The sequence below is a fragment of the Falco punctatus genome (assembly GCF_963210335.1).
Source record: "Falco punctatus genome assembly, chromosome: 4".
Taxonomy (NCBI): Eukaryota; Metazoa; Chordata; class Aves; order Falconiformes; family Falconidae; genus Falco; species Falco punctatus.
Window position 1 is genome coordinate 52,844,695 of NC_137583.1, and position 5,686 is coordinate 52,850,380.

A 5,686-nucleotide genomic window follows, 5' to 3' on the forward strand; every position below is an offset into this window, starting at 1 on the left:
ACCCTTAAGCTACAATCAAGATTGTTTTCTGACCATCTGAAATCTCTACAAGTGCCTGGAAGGGTGGCTGTGCCCTGTGTTACCTGGAGAAGAGAAGCAATGGCTCGAGGTACCAGGGACTAAAAAAATAGTATGGGGATATCATCGGTGCATCATGGTCATCCACAGCACAGCACCCAAGTGAAAGATCAGCACACTAATTAACTATACAGTTATAATTATATTATTTCAAGGACCTGTGTTTACACCTTGGTGCAACTCCGGATGATGTAGATGCAATTAATGCAGAGATCTCTGCAAAGTTGCAGGCAATGAAGTGTCAGCATACTAAAAGGTCTGATCGTTTTAATGGGAACACCTATGAGTTTGGGATTATGACCAGGAAAGGGGCTGAAATATTAAGGAAGAAGCAGAAAGGGGAAGCTGGAGGATGATACAGAGTGGGGCTGAGGAAAACCTTGCTGAACTTAAAAATAAGTGTGAAGGACATGAAGGAGAATATAAATTAGCTGGTGCAAGCCCACAATCTTTTGGGGCTTAAACAGGCAGCAAGCAGAAAGCATTTAAAAAAAAAAAAAAAAAAAAAAAGAAAGAAAGAAAGAAAAAATCATTGAAAGTGTTTAACCGCCAGGGCCGTTTGCTGCCCGAAATGCCCAGGGGAAATTCCAGGGCACAGTGGCTGGTTTCAGGTTCCCTGAGCGGCTGCATTTCGCTTCCCAGAAGAGGTCAGTCTTTCCCAAGGATTCGTGATGGCTTGCCCAGCACTTCCAAAAGGAAGCGCCACACGGAACTGGGTGCATAAAAGCAGGGACTAGCAGGAGCCTGCCCAGACCCCAGCTGCAGCCCCAGGTGAAAGCGAGCTCATTGCAAGTGTGAGCTCACCTGGGTAATCTGGCAAACAACTGACCTCATGGTCCCGGGATGTGGGAATTAGCGCTGCCTTGGAGCGGGCTGCGGGGCAGGTGGGAACAACATGCTCAGAAAAATGCTCAAAATTCACAGTTTCTTTCAGCAAAATCTACTCTCACGTGCATGCACGGTGAAAACCCTCTCCCCTCCTTTAATGCTGTGGCCTAGACCTGAACAGTCTTACACTGACAGCAACGATGGATCTTCAGAAAATAGAACGAAGCCATCCTCCCTACACAGCAGTCGTGCAATTACTATATCTGAATTGTGCTTCAAAGCCAGAGAAAAGTCCTAGCACCCTGGTCCTCCAGCTGTAAAAATGTGGGGCTCTTCCACCTGCACCATCAGGTAACACCGTTACTGTGTCCCACTAGTGTTCCGAGTCCTCCTGTGGGCTGAGCTTCTGCTGTGGCTGTCATAAGTCCCACAGAACAGCTCTGTCCTTCTGCATAAATATTTTTATAATCTGTTGCTGCTGTGATAAACTTCTCAATGAGCCAAAACTGTGATGGTTGCCTAAATTTTGAGAAACCCTGAAACCTTTTCTCTAAAAGATCATCCCTCTTTTCCGCTGGTGTCTTACCCAAATGTTAGCTTGAAAGCTCTGGAAGGTCACACTGACATTAACTCTTTCAACTCCAGTGACCCTGGTGGATGTAGTGGCTGTAAAAGTGGGCATGACAGTCATGTGGACCTTGGACTTACTGCAACAAGGGAGATATAAAAAGAAGGTCTAATATAAGAAACAAGAGAAGAGAGGAGGATGAGGAGACAAGTGACACCAAAGGGGCATTTCAGTTGGTCACAGCAAGGATAAACTTTTTTGCTGCATGGTGAACAGTGCTATAAATCCCTAGGGAAATCATAGTTCAGAGCCATATTTGAAAAGATATTTCAGTCCTCAAACGCTGGTACTAAATATTCCACCTCATTAAAGCTAATGCTTTCTCCTTGATCTCCAAATCTCCCGTTGACTCTGGACTACTTGCAGGATACAGCCCTTTTTTGTACCCAAAGCCATTTCAAATGCAGGATCCTGCCTGCTTCCTTGTATGGATTGGCATTGCTGGGCAACCTGACACTCACGTCACAACACGAGCTTGTCAAAATCTTTCAAATCAGGTCAAAATGTTCCATTAGGATATTTACCAAAAACAGAGAGGAAAATATTTCCTTTCATTTTAATGCTGTTCTCTTTTCTTCACATGTCAAAATGGTAGTCAAGAAAAGAAAATGTTTCAAATCTTGTTTCAACTATTTTTCCCCCCTTGTTATTCAAGCACATTACTGTCAGAAGGACAGTATCTTGGTTTTCAAAGCTTTATATGTGGTTATCAGAATTGCATGAGCAAAGATGGTAGCTGAGTGCTTTATGACTTGGGTCTGATCATGTCTTCTTGTTCCATTTCTCTGTATATTTCATGTGACGGTCTTCAGTACATCTTGCCTGCGTGTAAATGTGAAGGTCAGCCTTCCACCATGAAATGTACCTGATTAAATACAGAAACCTATATCTGCTCTGATGAACTGTTTTCTTCCATGTTGATGGAGCTCCAGGATGAGCTAGAGTCCATGGATATGGCACAACCCACCCTAAAATAAGAATAGGAACTGGGTGAGGAGAGACAAGCTCATTACTCATTGCTCGTTTGTCTTTGCAGGTTATTGAGGGAATCTACATGGAGTAGCTTATCTATAGACACCTGATTTTAAAACTATATGAGGTTAATCATCTCCCAGATGTTCATCAAAGCTCTGTCACTAGCAGGAGGTCTGGAGTAACCAGTAATGATTGGAGCAGCACTGTTGCAATAACCTGGAGAAAGTTTTATTTATATGGAACTTGTCTGAGACAAAAAATGCTACAACGCCTTGAAATGTCCCAGATTTCTTTCTTACAGAAACTTTCTTACAGTTCTTACTTCCAGCTTAGGGTGAAAGAGAGATGGCTTTTCCCCATTGATCGTGCCTATCTTCTATGTTGTGTGCATCTTTTAACTAAAAGGTTAACATTTCAGCTTGGACCTGCCTTTCCAATTATATTTCTCCTCATCTGAATTAGATATGTCTCCTGTCTCTTCCACAAACTTTCTCCTATGGAAAAAAGTTTTGTCTCATGTTTCTGTTTTCCTTGTGAAATGGGAAGGTAACAAGATTCCTTTTGTCTGTCTGTCTGAAAAAAAACAACTTTATTTGCATATGTAGTATCTTATTCTGATTTGAGTGGCTTAGTACTAGACTGAGAGAAATGAAGACCTCAACAGTACATATTTCAGATTGTGAGAAAGGGAATTCAATGAGAGATCAGTCTCATCACATTTTAGATATTTATTGCACCAAAGTCCTCATCTAAGCTAGTTACCTCTAGTTCCCTTTACAGTCAATGGAAGAATTATAACTTCTGAAGGAGATTAAATGCTCCTTTCAAATATCAGTCTTATTCCATTTAGGAACATTGTCCCGATGGCAACATCTACACTGCAGGAATCTATATCTGGTCAGAGCAACAGGTGGATAGAGAAGATAGATTGGAAGGTGAGCAAAAATCCTTTCTGTAAAAACAAAGCTAACAAATCTGTTTAGAGTTTGAAAGTAATGAAAATACAATGACAACGAGGATTGTTTTGGTGAGGGAACAATTTAACAGGTATCTTGGGAAACAGCTGTGATTTACACATATATTCTATACTGCCTCCGAAGTTGTTCTGAGTATTTTCTATTAAATTAAGTAGTAATTAAGACTGTGAGAAAGTCTTCTCAGCGATGCTAGGTAACAAGGAGGTGAATTTCAGGCCCAGCTGGGGAAGGGAGCAAATTTGAACTGTAGGGCTGAAAAAAAAGGAAAGGAAAATTGTCTTTTTTTTTGTCTGTGCTGAGAAGGGACAGTATGAACTAGTGGTCAGTTATTCTGAATCTCTGTGTTTAAGTCCTAACATTCACTAGAACTTTCTCTGTGCCCCTTGGCACATGACTTCATCACTCAGCCTCTCCTCATCTGCAAAAATGCTGTAATTATTTTGTTTGGTTTTTTGTTTTCCACTCCCCTGCCCCCCCCGCCCCAATCTGTCTTCTCCACTTGGAGTATAACCTTCATTTTTCCTGGCAATGACCTGAGGGAAGGAGAAAACAAGAACATCCATGCCTTTTGGAAGACTCACCGGGTTGGTTGAAGGGGGCATATAATGCTCTTCAGCTGCTTCCACTGAGCATGTGCCCTCTGACAGGGTTCTTTTGAGCCCCTAATCCTTTTTGGAAGCACAGCCCAGAACTTTCAGACATTAGTGAGGCTCTGCTTATATTTCATTGCCCTGTTGGCCATGTATGACCACTGTGGTGGGTTGACCTTGGCTGGCTGCTGGGTGCCCACCCAGCCACTCTCTCACTCTCCATCCTCAGCAGGGTAGGGGGAGAAAATAAGATGAAAAAATCATGGGTTGAGATAAAGGTAATAATAATTAAAAAAAAAGTGAAGGCCACAAGTGGAAGCAAAGAAAAGCAAAACTATTTATTCTCCGCTTCCATCTGCAGGTGATGTCCAGCCACTTCCTGGGAAGCAGGGGCTCAGTAAGCAAAGCGGTTGCTTTGGAAGACAAATGCCTTGATTGTAAAAGCCCCCCTCCCCCTCCTCCTTTCTCTTAACTTTTATTGCCGAGCACATCATATGCTGTGGAATATCCCTTTGGTCAGTCGGGGTCTGTTGTCCTGGCTATGTCCCTTCCCAGCCTCTTGCCCAGCTCTTGCCTACTGGCCCTTGGTGGGTGGGTCGGAGAGAGAGGATGCTCAGCAGTAGCCAGAACACTGGGGTGTTACCAACACCTTCCCAGCTACAAATGCAAAGCACAGGACTACAGGGGCTGCTATGGGCAATGTTAACTCCACACCAGCCAGATCCGATACAGCCATCATCTACTTACCTTATGGAAATCCATCAGGGGATGCCAGTGCTGTAGCAGCTTGCACAGGCTATGCCAAGCACTTACTGTGAAGCCTGGGAAAAGCAGTTAGTGGTAAATTCAAACTGTTGCTGTCAGCAGTACTCATGGTCAGGACCTGAAATTCGTACAGGACGAGGTGTGACTCACCTCACTTTAAATCTCTATGGTTGAGTTATCCAGGGGAGAGAAGTGTTTAGCGTGTGATGTATTTGACTTATTTAAGGTATCAGCATTGGGGTGATGAACTGTATTTAGGTACCACTGATGTCTAACATAGTGTGGGGTTTCTGTCTAGATCCATTGACAGGAGTTGATGGAGCAGAAAAGCTCAATGAGAAGTTTGTATTGTGCTTAAAGAGAATATTGTGAAGAAAATATACTTCTAGTCATTTAACAGCAGAAGATATTTTTGTATTTTAGTTAAAAAACAAGATTGAAATTGTTTTGGTCCAAGATTAAACATTCTTTTTTTTTTTTTTTTTTTTTTGCTTATTTTCAGTTCACAGGAAAAGATCCTTTCTGCAAAGTGTAAGGGTTTATTTAGCTAAAAAAGAAAAAAAAAAAAACACCAACAAACCAACCCAAAAGTTCTATCACAGACTAGCTGGAAGGGGAAATTTGTGATCATCCTTAATTTTTGAATTTGATGGAGAAAACATGTGCCAGGTTTTAGTCAGTTGTTTAAATAACCTACTCGGCAGCGGTCAGTAAAAGACCCAACTACTTCTGGCTCACAGCTCAGGGGATCTTACTGCTGTGGAGCACTCTCCCGCTGCAGGTGACTGTTTCAGGAATGAGTGGTGCAGGTCCTGAAAGACTGATCATCTCACTTGTTTTTGCAG

General features: G+C 42.5%; 1 protein-coding gene across 9 annotated transcripts in view; it reads left to right on the forward strand.

The window, feature by feature from the left end:
• The window catches only part of SNAP47 (synaptosome associated protein 47), a 109,683-nt gene that overhangs the window by 73,937 nt on the left and 30,060 nt on the right, over positions 1-5,686 (forward strand). The window lies entirely within an intron of this gene.